Source organism: Petaurus breviceps, unplaced genomic scaffold (assembly GCF_028583685.1).
Source record: "Petaurus breviceps papuanus isolate PSGF00001 unplaced genomic scaffold, PetGlider_PUasm1.0 90330, whole genome shotgun sequence".
NCBI classification, from domain to species: Eukaryota; Metazoa; Chordata; class Mammalia; order Diprotodontia; family Petauridae; genus Petaurus; species Petaurus breviceps.
Window position 1 is genome coordinate 160146 of NW_027187219.1, and position 18951 is coordinate 179096.

The 18951-nt window shown below is 39.1% G+C and overlaps 1 pseudogene; it reads right to left on the bottom strand.

The window, feature by feature from the left end:
- Positions 1 to 1866: 1866 nt before the first annotated feature.
- On the bottom strand, positions 1867 to 2825 carry LOC138177015 (olfactory receptor 10Q1-like; annotated as a pseudogene).
- Positions 2826 to 18951: the final 16126 nt, after the last annotated feature.

The window sequence follows — 18951 nt, forward strand, 5'->3', positions numbered from 1 at the left end:
CTGGAGTCAGGAAGATCTGAGTTCAAATCCTATCTTAGTTAGCAGTTGTGTGATTCTGGCCAAGTCACTTTACCTTGTTTGTTTCCTCATCTGGAAAGTGAATTGGAGACAGAAATGGCAAAACCCTCCATCTTTGTCAAGAAAACCCCAAAGAGGTCATGAAATGTTGGACGTGACTGAAAAAAGAACTAAACAGCAAAAAAATAGAGAGATTTAAAGTTTGGGATGTATTTTATATATGTTATCTCATATGTTCTGAAATCTTAGTCATATATAAAATTAATATCATGAATTTAAAAACAATGATTAATAATTAATATTATTACTGCTTACTAATATCATGTAGACAATGAGATGGTATAGTGAATAGAGTGCTGGGCCTGGAATCAGAGACTTATCTTCCCAAGTTCAAATCTGGCCTCAGGCACTCACTAGCTTTATGGGTAAATTTACCTGGGTAAATCGCTTAATCCTTAATCGCTTAAAATGCCTCAGTTTCTTCACCTTGAAAAAATGCTGGAGAAGGAAATGGCAAAAACCCCTTCGATATCTTTGCCAAGAAAAACCCAAATGGGGTCATAAAGAGTCAGACATGACTGAAACAATAGAACAACGGCAATATCAACATGGTAAAGATGATTATCATTATATAATTGAATCTAGGATCAGACTGGTAGAAAATAAAAGTTCTCTAAACAACTGTAGGGTGCTACATAAAGGGAAGATATTTAAAGTCATGGTCTGTAGGACCGCAGGGGACCTGAGTCCTCGCTGATTCCAAAAACCTCATTTTAAATGTGGGAAATGGATTATCAAAGAGGGTAAGTGATTTGTCCTACTTACCATAGGGAATACAAAAAGGCAGAATTTCCACTGAGAACCACTGACTCCATGGCTACTGTCCGTTCCACAGTATCATGCCTTTATCACGGAATGGGAGGGGATGCTGTGTGCCCATGTACTTCTTCTATATACTTATAAACTGATACTTCAGATGATTGTCACGTTCTACAACTAATATTCCCATTTTATGATTTTCTGTAAACTAACTAGATAGATTCCTGATAATGGGAAAATTAATTGGAAGGAAATTAAAGTTATTTAGTTTATGTATTTTAGTTCAGTTGTTAACTTTATCGATGTAAGAAAATATTTCCATCAATGTATATAGATATTCCGGCCATATCTTATTATCTAATAGTTTTCAAGAGATATTGCCTGTTAAGTGACTTGTTGAGTGTTCTATAGTTGGTCTGTGTCCTAATGTGTGATATTCTTAAATGGTGATGATGACGATGATAAAATAGGTTCCTTCCTATGGGCAGATTATTATGGCTCCTTCCTCAGGAGGCATATTTCATGGTGGCAAACTCCTATCTGGCCTCAGGATGGCAGAAGATCATGTGCAGATGCCATGTCTGATTAATATGTCGTCAGGGAACCTGAGGTCCACAATCAATTCTTCTACTTCCTAGAGCTAGACCTTAACAAAGTCATTTCTGTTCTCTGGGTTTCAGCTCTCTTATATGAGAAAAGGGTTTGGAATACATAACATCTAAGGTGCCTTCCAGCTTTGATACATCATCCTATCATGCTATATTCTTTGAGTAGACAATTGCTACAGTGAGGGATGTAGAGGGACCATAGGGTGTCACTTTAAAAGGGGCCAAGTCTGTTTACAGAATGTTTGCATTTTAATCCATGTTTGTTCTCCTTGGGTGCAGAGTCTCAAAAAGACAAAACAAAAATAAACCTCAATAGTGATATGGACCCAATCAACCAGTCAGTTGACGAGCATTTATTGAGCATATAGTATGAAGCTGAAGAAACTAAGGAAGTATCAATTGTGACTCTTACCCTTCTCCTTCACAGATTCTCAGAGGTTCCCTTTTTGCTCAAGGCCTTTGTCAGAGCATTTTTGACATCCTTGTTCCTTAAGGTATAAATGATGGGGTTGAGGAGGGGAGTGACAAAGGTGTAGACCAAGGCAAGATGCCAATTCTCATCTGCATGGCTGGTTGATGGGGGCCGAAAGTAGACCAGGCTGCCACAGCCATATTGGAGCAGGACCACCGTGAGATGGGAAGAGTGGAGAAGGTTCGTTGGCGCCCCTCAGCTGAGGGGATGTGCAAGATGGTGATGGTAATGAAGACATAGGAAATGCATATGAGCAGGAAGGGGGCGGTCAGTACAATCATGCTTATTACATAGAGGACAGCCGTTGGCACACGAGTGTCAGCACAAGCCAGGTGCAGGACAAGAGGTACCTCACAGAAGAAATGGTTGATCTCCAATAAGTGTCCACAGAAGGGCAGGGTAAAAACCAACAATGTGAGTGGCAGGGAAAGGAAGAGAGCCAGGCCCAGAGAACCAGACACCATTTGGGTACACAGCTGTGGAGTCATGATGAGAGTATATTGCAGGGGATGGCAGATAGCCACATAACGGTCATATACCATGACAGCCAATAGGAAACAGTCAGTACTGGCAAGGGTGGCAAAAAAGAACATCTGGGTTGCACAACCAGCCAATGGGATGGGTTTCCTGATCCCAATGATGTTAGAGAGCATTAGTGGTACCAATGTAGTGGAGTAACAGATCTCCACGAATGACAGGCTGGACAGGAAAAAGTACATAGGTGTATGTAGGGAGGTGTGGGTGTAAGTAGCCCAGATAATGGCGGTGTTACTGCAGAGGATCATTATGTAAAGGAGAAGGAAGAAGCAGAAGAGGAGGGCCTGGATCTTGGGGGAAGTGGTGAGCAACCAGAACACAAACTCAGTGGGGCCAGACTGGTTAAGATAGTAAGTGTTGGGAGAAGACATTTCATCTGCCAAAGAGAAGCACAAAGTTAAGTTGAATAACTAGGAACTGAATAACCTAGATAAAATCCTGGAGTAATAAGGAGATTTTAGAGTTAATTCAACGGGGGTGGAAGGATTAGGGTGGATATCAATTTTAGAAAGGTCAATTTGACAGCTGAGTGGAGGATGAAATGAAGTGGTGCGAGACTCGGGGCAGGGAGACCAAGCACCAGGCTTTTGCAGTAGTCCAGGTGTGAGGTGATGAGGGTCTGAACCAAGGTATGGCAGTATGTAGAGGAGAGAAGGAGGCATGTATTGGAGATGTTATAAAGGTAGAAAATTTAGCATTTGACAAATGATTGGATATTATGGTTCTCTTGCAACTCTGATGTTCTTTTAAAAACTTATTTACAACCTATGTTTGAAGGTAATTTCTAGTTCCTAATTCTACGTTCAGTTTTCTAGATTGCATATGAGGGTTCCATTGCAACTCTGATGTTATGTGTTTTAAAGTTATTTATAACCCTGATAGTCTTCATTCTATATTTGAAGGTGCTTTCTAGTTCTCAGTTCTATGTGCAATATTCTAGAGTCTCCTTTGAGATTCTAAAATGGAACAAGTTAAGTTCTCAGCTCTGAAATTCTTTAAGTATGACATTATTTTGCCCATAGTTTTGTTATCATTAGTGATTTAGGCTAAACATCATAGGATTATAGATTTAGAGGTTTTCAGGAACTTAGAAGTCATTAAATTTAACCATCTCATTTTATAGATGAGAAAACTAGGCTTGAGAGAGGTTGTATGACTTACCTAGTTTTACACAGCTCAGTAACTGAAGCAAGACTTGAGCTCAGGTCTTGACCCCATCCCCACACACTATCTCTTGCACCACTCATCTCTGACAGTAGATGGGTTGTAAAGACTTAGCTCAGACACACGGCGGTAATTTTCCTGGGCTCCCATAGCCAGTAAGCATTGGAGGCATTAACTGTATCTAAGCCTTCTGGTCTACAAACCTACCATACTACCTGCTGGTCCATGCTGCTTCTCTATTTAGTATTTTAAACAATCAGTTATTTTCTTATCCTCTGATCTCCTTTCCTGGAGCTTATTATGTCTTCCATGTAATGATGCTTGCCACTATTTCTCTGTGAACAATCTTCTTTGCTTTATTTAACTTTGATGGAAAGGGCAGGTGAATAACTCTATCTCACTCTGTCTCTGGTGACTCTAATCAAATTGCTTTCACTCTCAGCCTTGGCTTTCTCAATTGTAAGATGAGCATAATAATACTGGTAACTTGCAGGCTATTATAGAGCTTCAGTAGCTAGAGTGCTGGCCTTGAAACTTAGGAAGAACTGGATTAAAATCCAACCTCAGATGTTTAGTAGCTGGGTGATCTTAGACAAGTCACTTGGATAACTCCTCTAAGTAGGTTTCATCATATACAAAATGGGGATAATTAAAAGCACCTACCTCCCTTACAACAATGTTATTCTAAGGATCAAAAGAGATAAAATATGTAAGAGCTTTGTAAATCTCAAGGAACTATATAATTATGACCTATTATTATTTTGAGGATCAAATGAAATATTGAATATAATATGTTCTGTAATTCTCAAACATTGTACAGATGTAAATTCTTTGCCAAGAAAAAATGTTGCAAAGATTTAGATGTGATTGAATTACTGAACTACAGCAATATTCTTAGTAATTTTTCTCAATGGCAATAATTATTAATTATTTGAACCCGTGGGGCAAAATGATTTATCATAAAACCAGCTTTTAATTAAACTCAGAGGATATCATCCCTATGATCTTAGACTAATGATCACTTGCATATACACAATCCATTCCTCAGGTTTGCAAGTGATCTCTTTGAAACAACCCTGAGAGGTCATTAATGGGAACACTGTCATTCTTGATGCTTCATTTCAAAACATCAAAGGACTCATGACCTCATTCAGCAGTGCAGGTCAATCCATCTTTCCTTCTCAGTCTGTGTGATTTTTGTACATGACCATGTCTTATAGAGGATCTACACAAGGTTTTGGAGATCTTCTTCTGGATCGTTTTTAGTTCATGGGACTGTGGTGGACTTTTGAAGATCTGTTTGTTACCCTTTGCTTTCACAATGTGACCAATCTGCCTCTTCCCTCATCACAGTTTCCTTAGACATTAAACTTCACATATCTTCCCACACTCAAGCTGTCATCATTTTTGTATTACCTATGCCATATATCTCTATTACCTCTTGAATTATCCATAACTTTAAGGCATTTGAGGCTGTGGGGTTTTGTGATTCATAAACATGTGGAAATGTACTGGGAGAATACTGTATTCAAAATCACATGAAAAAAACAACAACTTGGGATTATTGAAAAAACTGCCAGATTTTTAAATTCAAAGAAACTCTGCTTACTTTCTTCCTTTATTCTATTTGGGGGATGTGATAGTAATGGCAATTAAAGATTCCCCTGTATTGGCTTGGTTTTCAAATTGATTGTGTTAAAACCCAGAGCTTGTTAATCCCACCTGTGGGATGGACTTTTTGATGTGAAAAGAAAGTCCTGAACTGGGAGGAGCTGGTGACGTAGATTTGGAGAGATAAGAGAGAGGCGGAAGATCTTTTTTTGGAAGCAGCACCTCGTGGAGAGAGAGAGACTAAGAGAATTGCTGGTGGCCGCTTTGAATTGCCCTGGACTTTTGAGACCTGCCCCCTGAGCTGCCAAGGACTGAGGAGACATGGCTGTTTTGCTGGTACTTTGTCTGTCTGTTTTGATGTTGTTTTGCCAGATTTGTCCACTGGTGAAAGACAGTCCTTTTGTTGAAGAAGTCCTGGAACCTGGCTGTTCGCTAAGAAGCCCTGAGACTGTCCTGCAGACAGAGAGTGAATACTGTCCACTGGTGAGGGACAGTGCTGTTGTTGCAGGGGTCTGGAGACTGTCCTGCAGACAGAGTGAATACTGTCCACTGGTGAAGGACAGTGCTGTTGTTGCAGGGGTCTGGGAGCCTTTCTGTTGGTTCAAAAGCCCTGAAGAAGGATTTTCTTGTTGTATGTTTACAGAAATCCTGGGAGAGGGCTTTGCTAATGTGTTCAGGGGTTCTAGGACTGTTCTACAGACAGAGGATAAATTCATGAAGGGACTGGCAATGTATCTTATGGCCTTGCTAAGCCTTGTCTCCCCAGGAACTAAGATTGCTGAGAACTTGCCTCCTGTCAAGATGAAGAAAAGACCTCCATTTGGGTATTAAGTGCTGTGTTTAAACTTGATGCAACTCTTGGGGTAGATTCAATTGTGATCCAGGGGTGGGGAACTTTTGACCTTATGTTTGGAAACTAATCTCCATTTGAGAAGAGGGGCTTTGTGGTGGACTTAATTAAGGTATAGCCTAGGGGTGGAGAAGTATTTAGAACAGAGACTTTGTGATTGATTGAATGATTGGAAGGTCCTGGGGTGGGGTAGTACTTGGAGATTATTTAATCACACTTAGTAAATGCTGTATTTGGAATGATGTCATGTTTTGATCTTCTCTGTTCTTGGTTTGTCACTGAATAAAATAGAGAGCACCTATGCTGGTATTTTGAACCTGGGAAGTTGCCTTTCTTTTGGCATTACATTACAGGGGAACAGTTACTATCCATATGTAACAGCTGCTCAAGACAGAGAGAGACACAAACAAAGGTTAACAATGAACTGAATATTCAGTTGTCCGGGATGCCCCACGTCTGAATTTAGGAAGAATTTCCTTGAGATGGCGAGATCTTTGGGATGTCCCTAATAAGTGGCTGACATCATGCCAATATTTTTAATGACTCAAAATACTCTACAGATTTTGCTGAAGAACTCCATAGTTATTCAAAAGGTTTATCTTGTTATCCAGATTTATTAATTTTTATAGATGATGAATTAAAAATTCATATAAGCAATTACCCTGCCCAATGTTACCTGGCTAATAAATACTGGCACTTACATTTAAACCCAAGTCTCCTGTCTCTGTGGCAAGTACTATTTCCACTACAACAAGTTTTCACTCATAGGACTTATAGGAGAGAACTTGAGTGGACAAAAATCTTTTCCAGACACCCCTCAAACTTTTATCAGTAAGCAAAATTCTACTTTTCCTTAAAACTTACCACTTCCTTTGGGAGTGCATTCTTGAGACTAAGATTAAATTGGCTCTTACCTGGCAGAAGCTCTTCTGCAGGACAGAAACAGTTTTAGGACTAATGGAAATAGATCACATGACTATCACATGCATCTTCACATCTGCTGTGCAAGTCTCACACCTGAGAGAAGAGGAAGAGGAGGAGGAAAGGAAAAAAGTTAGGGAAGGAGAAGGTCAGTTAGTAAAAATAATTCCCAGTAATTAATTGTCACTTTGCCCAGTAAGTATAATCTTTTCATCAAGGCTCTGATGACCACCATCCCACTGAAAATATTATAGAAACTCAGAGTAGGAAGAGAAGGCAGGAGTTATTTATGCCTACCCATGGTGGAAGCAAATCTTATCTGCAACATTCTCCAACTGAGTCTTCTGGCCTTTGCCTAAAGCCTTCCAATGGGAGAGAACCTACCAAATCTTGAATCAGCTGCTTCTACTTTGGCATGACTTTAATAATGAGAAGGATTTTGCTTACATGGAGATGAAGTCAGTCTTTCTCCAATTTCCTCTCCTTGCTCCTTTTCTGCCCTCAAGTCAAACAAGTCTAACGCTTTTTTCAAAGAATAGTCCTTTAAATACTTGGAGAGAGTATCACATCTCTCCTAAGTGCTTTAAAAGCATTTTAAAAGCACTTGTCTAGCATTATATACTTGGCTTTTGGTAGGCCCTTACCATCTCTGTGACGACCAGTTTCCATCCCTGAGATTCAGCTATCTCCTCAGTAACTGAGCTTTCATTAGCTCAAACCTGTAATAAGTCTTCTAACCCTAATTCCTGTGATCTTGTTCATTCTCATTGCCCCTCCCCCTTCATAGAATCTGCACATGATGGATGAAAAGGTACTCATGCTGGGGAGCAGATAGGTTTTTTGAGACTCCACCCAGTGGAAAACATGGACCTAACTCCCAGAACTGGGTTGTGAACAAAAACCCTCGAGAAACTGAGATTACGACAACACACTGGACTAGGTAGTTTCTATCTATGTATCTATGTAGTATAGTATAAGGTTGTAGAATAATTGCAAACAAGGAATGACAAGGACATACTTAAGTGGGGCAAGAGAGAAAACTTCAAGTATTTGAAAGTCTCACATGGAAGGTGGATTTGATTTATTCTAGTTTTTTCCAGAAGCAGAATATGGCTCTATGTACTAAAATTGGAGAGAGACAGATTTGAGTTTGGTGAACTTGTTCAGTTATGCCTGATTCCTGTGACCCTGTGAACCATAGTACACCAATACAGTCCATGGGATTTTCTTGGCAAAAATACTGGAATGTTTTTGCCAATTCCTAGTTCAATGGATTAAGGCAAACAGAAGTTCATGACTTCCCCAGGGTCACACAGCTAGTAAGTGACTGACCTAGATTTGAATGCAGGTCTTCCTGACTCCAGACCCAGAGCTCTATCCACTGAGTCATCTATCCACCTCTGGTGAATTGTGCCTAATGGTAGCCATCTCTAGAGTAAGGGGGCAGGGATGAAAAAAAGGAAAAAAACATTTTACAGCATTATTTGGAAGGAATAGCACCTTGTTCATTGTAGATTTGCAGTTTTACATGCAATCAACTTTTTTATTTTATTTTATTATGTTATGGAAGTGCTTGTTTTGTTTGGTGAATTGAAATAAAATAAAAATTTTAAATTATATATATGTGCTTTATTTAGTATTTTATTTCCCCCTACATTTCAATCCATATTCAGACACCATCAGTTTTTTGTCTGAGGATTGGTAGCATTTTTCATCCTAAGTCTTTCAGAGTTGTCTTGGATAATTTTACTGCTGAGAATAGCTAAGTCATTCACAGCTGGACATCTTATAATATTGATGTGTGTATGTACACATATAAGCAGAGATGGAGAATAATCTAAACTGAAAAAGGAATAATCATATTAATAAATCAAATCTGGACCCCACTGATGTATGGGAGGGCAAGCATTCCTCTCATGATTAATTTACTTTGGTTGATTTATTGTTAGTGAATTTTCAGTTGTTGTTTCATAGATGGAGGCTTTATTGTCTCAGATAAACTCCTCAGCCAAACATACTTAATAAATAAATATGCAAAAAAGGGAGTTTGAAAAAACTTCCTAGAAATGAGTCATTTCAAAGTCAAATGATATATCAGAAGTTTGGTGACCATTTTTAAGAGATGTTACCGAGAAGATTTCTACTCAAATATGTATTGGCTAAGAAGATCTCTATATCCTCTTCTATCCAGCTGTCTCTGGGATTCTATTGAGTAATGATGTTCTCAAAGGAAAAAAAAGAAGTAATGATATGTTTAGTCCCAGTTTGAAGCAGCAAATTTATAGAATCATGGAACTATGAAAAGCCTTTCAACATCATTGGATTCTACTCCTTTACTTCATAGAGCAGGAAAGTGAGGTCCACATATGTGTAGTCATTATCCTGAGGCCACATAGCTGGTCAGTTCTGCAGTGATGGTTCAAACACAGGTCTCCTTATACCCAATTCTATTATTAAATAACTGTATGAATTTGGACAAAGTGTTTCCCTCATTTCCCTTGCCTATAAAATAAAGGATATGGACTAGGTAATTCTTTCAGGCAACAGGGTAATGTAGGCTTTCTTTCATAAACTATGTTAGAAAGGAAAGACAGGAATTTACTTCCACTAATTGGACTCAATTCTGCTCTTCAGGAAAGGGGAAAAACAGTTCATGGGAATGCCCCCCTTCTTTGGAAGCAACTGTTTCTTTGTGCAAAGAGTGTAGAGTCAGCAAGTCAGGGCTGTGATTCCAATTCTGCTTTGAATTAGCTATATAAACTGAGACAAAGCTTTTTTTTTCTTTGCCTGTAATATACTAGGCTATCTCCAATGTTTCTTCTAAAAATTCTGTCATTTCACTGACCATTTCCTTCTGCTCTGCTTACTAATCAGCCATATATCAGATCATACAGATCATCTCTGGTACATTGGTGGTGCTTGATGAGTGTTTGAATTGAGCTGCATAAAAGCTTAGGTGTGACAGATAGACCCTGTCTATAGGAAAGGAGTGACTTCCATACCATGAACATTGGATAGATCATGGGATTCTGTCCCCTCCAGGTGCCTGTGTTCTTTTTACCATCACTTATACCCCTTAGTAATGAAGGGATGGCCAGTCTGAGACCTTGTAATAGTAATGGCCTTTGAAGATTCCCCTGTATTGGCTTGGTTTTTGGTTTGATTGTGTTAAAACCCAGAGCTTGTTAATCCCACTTGTGGGATGGACTTGTTGATGTGAAAAGAGAGGGCTGAACTGGGAGGAGCTTGTGATGTAGATTTGCAGAGACACAAGAGAGAGGCAGAAGAATTTTTTGGAAGCAGCATCGTGGAGGCAGAGAGAGACTGAGAGGATTGCTGAGGGCCAGTTTGAATTGCCCAGGACTTTGAGAGCTGCCACCCAGAGCTGCTGAGGACTGAGGAGACATGGCTATTTTGCTGGTACTTTGTCTGTCTGTTTTGATGTTGTTTTGCCAGATTTGTCCACTGGTGAAAGACAGTCTTGTTGTTGCAGAAGCTTTGGAAACTTGCTGTGGGTTCAGAGCTTCAGAGACTGTTCTGCAGACAGAGAGTGAATACTGTCCACTGGTGAAGGACAGTGCTGTTGTTGCAGAATTCTTGGAACCTTGCTGTTGGTTCCGAAGCCCTGAAGAAGGATTTTCTTGTTGTATGTTTACAGAAATCCTGGGAGAGGGTTTTGCTAATGTTTTCAGGGGTCCTAGGACTGTTCTGCAGACAGAGAATGAATTAATGAAGAGACTGGCAATGTATCTTGTGGCCTTGCTAAGTTTTGTCTTCCCAGGAACAAAGATTGCTGAGAACTTGCCTCCTGTCAAGATGAAGAAAAGACCTGCATTTGGGTATTAAGTGCTGTGCTTAAACTTGTTGTAACTCTGGGGTAGATTCAATTGTGATCCAGAGGTGGGGAACTTTTGACCTTTTTGTGTTGTATGATTGAACAAATGAATGTACTTTATGTATGATTGGAAAGTAATCTCCATTTGAGAAGAGGGGCTTTGTGAAGGACTAAATGAAGGTACAGCCTAGGGGTGGAGTAGTATTTAGAATAGGAACTTTGTAATTGATTAAATTGATGTAATGTCCTGGGGTGGGGAAGTACTTGGAGATTATTGAATCACACTTAGTAAATGCTGTATTTTGAATGATGTAATATTTTGATCTTCTCTGTTCTTAATTTGTCACTGAATACAATGGAGAGGACCTATGCTGGTATTCTGAACATTGGGAAGTTGCCTTTGCTTGGCATTACATTACAGACCTTCATTGTTTTTCAAATGTGAGAAATTGTTCACTTGTGTCTGGTTCTTTGTGACCCCATTGAGCGTGTTGTCCATGGAGTTTTCTTGGCAAAGTTACTGGGGTGGTTTGCCATTTCTTTCTCCGGTAGATTAAGGCAAATAGAGGTTAAGTGAGTTGCCCAGGGTCACCTAGCTAGTAAGTGTCTGAGGTCATATTTGAATTCAGGTCTTCCTTAAAATAGAAGCCTAGGACGTCCCATGAAGAGCCACCTAGTTAGCTCCTAATGTGAGACGACATGGAAGCTTTTATTGTGTCTTGGACCTACTGGGCAGTCAGTCTGGTGAATTCAATGAATTCCTTCTCTGAATAATATCTTCAAATGCATAAAGGGAAATGTATTGGATCATAAAAACAATTATATTACCATCCAATTATCAAAACATATGTTAAAAGTTTATAAACCCCAAATTAACAATGCCTGTCGTAGTGAAAAGTCTCTAGTGTTATTGGGGGTTTGTCTTCAAAGGGTTTATGTGAAGACATGGGAACGAATAGCAGAGGCTCCAAGGGTTGTGGTTTGTTTGTCATTTACACCTGAACAGATGAGGTCACCCATCCTGAGATCAAGGCCTCAAAAAAAGAACTTTGTAGGAGAAGGTTTCTGAAATCTGGCTTTAAGGACCTCCTAAAGGAGATGAATTTTCTGCAAATCAAGGGCGTGGGAGTGCCCTAAACCCTAGTTCCGAGGGAAGTATTTTTAATGGGTTTTTGACTCAGATGTGCACTCCCTCAAGGCAAGCAGACTCAGTGGCATTTGCTGAGACTGTACTGTAAGAATACAGGGGATTAATTACATCAGAGAATAGGAAAGTTTGACATATGCTTTGTTCACAGTCTCTAATATTGGATGAAATTACAAATTCATGTATGAAAGTAGTCTAGATTTTTCTCAAGATTGTCTCATTGTCTGAACCTGAGAGCTCAAAGACAATTGACCCTTAAGGACATATTGCTATATCATGATCAACACTATGTATTAGTCTATGGGAGCTAAAGGGACAGGAAAACCTGAACTTTGTTCTTATGAACTCAGAATCAAGCCAGATCTAAGCTAGCATACATGCCACATCTAAATCGTATACCATGATCCTATGATCCCTGTGACATTGGGGAATTCATTCTTCTCTCTGAGATTCAGTTTACTGTTTGGTAAAATGAGCGGCAATTAGAGATTTATTACTGTTTCATTAGACTACCAAATCCTGGGATCCCAAACCAGACAACTAAAGGAAAAAAGTCAAATGGCATATTCTTACCATCTTCCAGTGAATGTGACTCCATCAGCCATCTATGGAAAAGCTCTGATCTGAAGGCTGACTTTTGTTCTGAGGTCCTCCCTGAAGGTTCCTTCTGGAGAACTCACCTACTTTCTCCTTTCTCTTTATTTTGGGTTAACTGAAAATTATGGAGTTCCCCAGAAAGGAGAGATCCTGGCCATTGGACACACTTTTTATCTCTGCTTTTGAATTGAATGTTGGGATTGCCTTTGGGGTCTCTTACTATTTGAGACTCTTGGAAAGGAGACATTTTGAGGGTGTGGTACTCAGGGGTACCATTGGGTCTTCCTAGACCTGTGTCATGGGTATCTGCTAAGCAACAGGAAACCTAGCAAAGATAGTCCATGTTGTCTCCATGAACAGTCTGGTTCAGTCAGTTTATTAGAGAACTCTATGAGATCTCTCTTAGTGGAATGGGTCCCTGGAGTAAAGGGTTTTCTCAGGAGCTCCCTCTAATTGGACTTGACTAGAGAATTGTTGGAATTTTTTTGAGCTGTGAAAAACAACAATAAGCTAAGTGGTCCAACAGACTTTTTCAACACCAGATCATCTCAGATATGCTGGTAAATATCAAAGTTCATGTCTGGGACCAGTGGAAGGGAATATTTTTTTGTGCCTTCTTCTTGGAATTAACCTATGTTCCAGAAAATCTCAGCTATGGGAAAATTTGGAGATATAAATACATGGCAATATAGTATTCATGGAAGACTTTAGATTTAGTAGGCTGAGCTGTGAATTGGGAGTCAGGAGACCTGGGTTCCAGTCCCAGCTCTTCCATGAACAATTTGTGAGATCTTGGGGGAATCATTTAACTGTTTTAGTGGAATCATACAACCTGGTTCAGGTACTGCCTGAATGGAGGAAATACAAGAAACATCAATTAAGTTCCAGATAATCAAAGGTGAAGTAAGATGCTGATCTTGACCTCAAGAAGTACACCATTTAATTTTCTCTAGCCTTACACTCTTAAAATCACTTATTTGTTGAAAATGAAGTTTATCTTAAAGAGGTCAATACAGAGGGAGAGTTATATTTTAATGTGACCGAGTTTCTCCATCATTTAGAATTCCTTTGAAAATTTTCTGTTGATCAGGTTCTCCATGGTCTGCTTCTCCAATTCTAGCCTTGGTGTCTGGAGCAACCACATAGTGCAGTGGATAGAGTGTTGGATCTGAAGTCAGAAAGACCTGAGTTCAAATCTGGCCTTAGACACTTACTGGCTGTAGGTCCTTGGGCAAGCCATTTAACCTCAGTTTCCTCATCTGGAAAATGAAGATAATAATAGCACCTATGTCCCAGGGTTTTCATGAGGACAAAATGATATAATTGTAAAGTGTCTGGCACATAGCAAGCACTACATAAATGGTAGCCATTTTTATTGTGTAAGGCGTTTAAAAATGAAAACCCTTTTCTGGGTGTTGCTTTCCTTTCCTGTAATATAAAGGGGACACACTAGGTGCTTGTAATGGGAATGCAAATTTGGAAGATCTTCCTTGCCCGTAGGCTAAAGTGCACCTGAAGCCTGGGGTGGGAGGCTTGTTTTTCAGTAGATACTTTTTGATTGGCCAGTGGGTCAATAAGGTTGTTACATTCTCTGAGCCAGGAGAAGGCTATATAAGCCCTGATGTGTAGCTTTGTTTTGGGACTCACTTTGAGAAGTGTTCTGTGATTTGATCTGAATTCTGGGAAGCCGTTGTTGAGAGTCCCCCGGCTTTGAAAAAGCCAGATGCTGATTGGGTATGGATGTAATGGCTGGACAGTTTGGAAATCTGTCTACTCGATCTGTTAATGTCTTGATAATTCTGTCTGTATATTTGGAAGTTTGGGGTGCTGACCTTTTTCCCCTGAACAAGGTAAACGATATATGTCTGACTGATTAAAGTAAGCTTGTTAACCCATTTTGAGTTGCTTTCCTTTAACAAAGCAGATCCAAGAACCTGTATGGGTGAGCAGCCACCCTGAGCACGCTTGGGGTGCTTGCTGCTACAGTGCTCTCCAAGATTTCTTTTGAAAGACTCTCATTTCACTACCCACATTACTTCTGCTCCAATCAGCAAATAATCCATGGCACAGTGAGGGAGCTAGAAAGTGTCTGAGGCTAGATTTGAACTCTGATCTTCCTAATTCCAAGTCTAATGCTTTAGCCATTGTGCCACCTTGCTGCCTCAGGAAGCTTCTGGATGTCTTTTGTATTGGCTTGGAGTGGTTGAAAGCATTTTCTGTAGTTCATCTTTGTGGTTCTTGGTATTGGATCTGGCACCCTTTTTCAGTCCTTGCTGGAGCTCAGGTTTGAGAACAAGATTTTTCTGTGACCAGTCATGCAGTTCTCTTCACACTGACAACCACAGAGATGACTGAAGACCATGATCTACGAAGTTCAGATGAAGGAACTGGAGAAGGAAAAATTAATCTTTGGATATGCTTTCTATCAAGGTTTAGAGAAGGAAAAGCTCTAGGTGGGGAATATTCACTGACCCAATTCCATGGGTCCATTCAGATGGAAAGGGGATTATATTCTTTTTTCTACTTGACTGCAGAGGACAGAAAAAGAAGGTGGTGGCATAATGAATAGACTGCTGGTGCATAAGGAAGACCGGAATTCAAATTCTCCCCAGGACGCTTAGCTGTCAGTTCTTGGGAATATGACTCAGTCTCTCTCAACTTCAGTTTCCTTAAATTTAAAATGAGAAAGTCTTTAATGTCTGAATTAAAGAGAGTGAGCTGGATTTTCATATCTGTTTCTGCATTCTATGTACTGTGGTGTATTATTTTGGTTGAAGTACATGAAGAAAATCCAGACTCACACAGATGTGGAACTGGAAGAAAGAGGAGCATTTTAATAAATAAATAATGTCTTATTATTATCAAAGTAGTTGTAAACTCTCAGACCCTATAAAATGACCTCAGGGACCCTCAAAAATCCTTGGACCACATTTTGTATACCACTGTTGTAGAGGGTACCTCCGTTCAGGTATGACTTTATATATAGCCTCTTGCCTCTTGGTATGATTCCAACTCTGGAATTTCCTTCGTTCTCCACCTCTCCCCAGCATCAATCATGGACAGCTATTTCCAGTTCTGTTGTTTATGTATCATTCCCACATCCAGCAATTAGGGGTTCCACTGGAATAATGTGAATCTGTCCCTTGTCTTTTGCTCTTTGTAAAACAAAGAGTATTCTTTATTCTTGTAAAACAGCAAGGATGAAGACCAAAGGACATGATAAACATTAGAGGTGTTTACCAAAGCTATTTTATTTTTTCAAAAAGATGACATAATGGAGAGAGTCACATTAAAAATACATAAACACACATGTTAGCATGCAGAACTGTCTCTCTTCATTGGTTAATGTAAGCTAAACTGGTGAAAAATATGGCAAAGTATTTCTCATAGTAGGACTTGAAACCAGAGAGACAAATAAACCAAGTCTATCTCCTGGAATTTGGCCATACAATACAAAATGATCTGATATACCAATTATTCTCATCCTTCACCTAGGATCTGGAGAAATCTAGGCATGGGGCAAGGATTGATGATCACTCTATATATTAAAACTATACCCTGGGGTCTTTTTTTGGATACTCCAGAGTCAAGAACATACCCACAATTATAAGAACATTGGAGATCTGAGTGGCAAAAAACAGCTATATTTGGGTATTGTTCATGATGAAATAGTGGGCTTCATTGAATGATGAAACCATTTCTGTTAAGGATTACATCCCTCTTCAAGCAGCCTCTGATATAGAATGGAGGACATAGCCAACAAGGAATCATGGCTGAAGGTAACGGAGCTATTCTAGGTCTAAGAAAGAAGAAAGGATTTAGCACCTGAGTACCAACACTGTTATTGTATCTTCTGACTGGTGCTATCCACTGATGGGCTCAATTCTGACTCACCTCTGTCCTCCAGTCTTCCCTGGGTAATGGTAGGTATAAAGGAAGGTATCTATATTTTTCACATAAAATGAGAGGTGGAAGAGAATGAACAAGTGGACACCATTGAGACTTTCTCTGATGAGGTGGGCCATTGAATGCATCCCTTCTCTTTGGACACTATTACAACCAGCCTAAACACAATATAAATGAGTTTCTTCCACCAGTGCCACAAACTGAGAGCCTGTACCATAGAGAATGAACCAGAGCATGGTTTGATTCTTTTGGTTCCAGTGGGAAGGCACTAAGAAAACAACTCTATTAGTGTCTTTACATTTTGTAGGCCTGCATTTTGCAATGTGCTAGAAGGTCTTATGTGAGTGGATGCCTTGATATCTCCCTCTGTGAAACAAGTACCTGCTTTCTTCTACATTGTTTGAAACCTTTGGGTACCAAAGGAGGAAGGAAATGAGGAATGAAACAGCCTAAGGCAGAAGTTAACACCTTTAGTGTATCATATGCCCCCCTTGGGCAGTTTACCCTCTTCTTAGAATAATGTTTTTAAATTAATCAAAATTACATAGGGTTATAAAAGAAACCAATTATATATTTATAATATTAATAGATCATATAATGTATATTATACTGTAATATATTTGTTATATTATATATCACATTATATTCTAATGCACAGACACACAAATTATAGGTTTAGAAGGCATAATCTAAGGTCTTGTAATTTAAATTGTGGTTTATCATTCTTCCTGGCAAGAAATCTAAACATGAAGCATGGTGCTTTGTGGTTCTTACTCTCTCTTCTTGTCCTTGAAGTTGTGTCAATTATATTGATTTCTCAAAAAAAACATCTCAGCCACTATGTCTGATATTTATCCTTCAGAGAATCCTTAATAGGATGACGGGATTACTCACACAGAGCTAGTTTCAATCCTGCCTCTGGAACTTATTAGCTACCTAACCAGTCAGTTTTCTTATTTGTAAAATGAGGAATTAATTATGACAGTACCTCCTTCATAGGACTGTTGTGAGGCTCAAATGAGATAATATATGTGAGGTATTTTTAAAAGCCTTAGTGATTTGTAAATATTATTATCTGGGTAATTCATTATTGATGTAGTCAAAAATATATTGCTTATTCTTGTCACATGTTTTTATTTATAAAAGCTTCCAACAACTTCCATAGCAAATTCCAGGAACGTTAATTGTCCTGAACTGTCAAGAAATATTTAAGAAAAGTAAAGGCAGTTTTGTTTGCTTGGGACTCCTGACTATACCGCCACATCTCTAGAAACCAAAAACAATATGGCGATCTTAATATAGTGGTAAGATAATGAAGGTTGGGAATGGAATGTTTACCACTTTTAGAGCTGCCTCTTCAAAAGGAAGTTGTAATAACCTTTCCATGAAAAGTATATAGGCACTCAGGCACCACTCCCACTCTCCTAGTGCCTGGGTACCTATGGACTTTTCTTTCTTTTATGGTGATTGACTTAGGGTTATAGGAGATTACCAAAATGCAAATGTGAGATAAAAGTGAAATAAAACTATAGTCACTCTTCCTCTGTTGTGCTTTCCTGCGAAGTAATTGTATGTTTTTTTTTTTTTTTACCAATAATGGGAAAGGAAAAATGAAATGTTCATAATAAAAATAAAGTGGTAACGATGGACTTTTTCCATTTCTGGTGTATTATATGGAAATATTATTGTGACTCTCTTCTCAAGAGACAACTTTAAAAGTGGTGAACTTTTTATCCATATCTATTTTTGTAGTTATTTTTTATTTCAAATTCAATTTTGTTTTATTTTCAAGTCCACATTCCTTATTCCTCTGCCCCCCTCCCCAACTGAGAAAGCAAGAAAAATAAAATTCATGTTATGATCATGTATATTAAGGCAAAATGAATTCCACATTGGGTACCTCAGTACCTCAAATCTGCACTCTTAGTCTGTTATCCTTTTATCAGGAGTTGAGTATTGTGTTTTATCATGAGTCCTCTGCAATTCTGTGCTGACCATAACTTATACATATTTAAAAATTGTTCATCTTTACAAAGTTGTTATTGGATACATTTTTCCTCTGGTTCTGCTCACTTCACATTGTGTCAGTTCATCCGAGTCTTTCCATTTTTCTTTGAAACAATTCCCTTCATCACTTTTTTTTAAGCAATTGGGGTTAAGTAACTTGCTCAAGGTTACACGGCCAGTTATTTTGTGTGGGTGCCAAGTATCTGAGGCCAAAACCAATCCCGGGTCTCCTGACACTGGTGCTCTTACTCACTGCATCACCTGGCCGCCCCCTTCCCCTCTCTCTTCCCTCCCTGCCCCCTCATCACTTCTTGCAGAGCAAAAGCATTTAGTCACATTTGTATGAAATGATGTGCTCAGCCATTTCCCAGTTGACAGGCATCCTCTCAAATTTCCATTCTTTACTACCATGAAAACAACTGGTGTAAATATTTTACACATATAGGTCCTTTCCCTCTT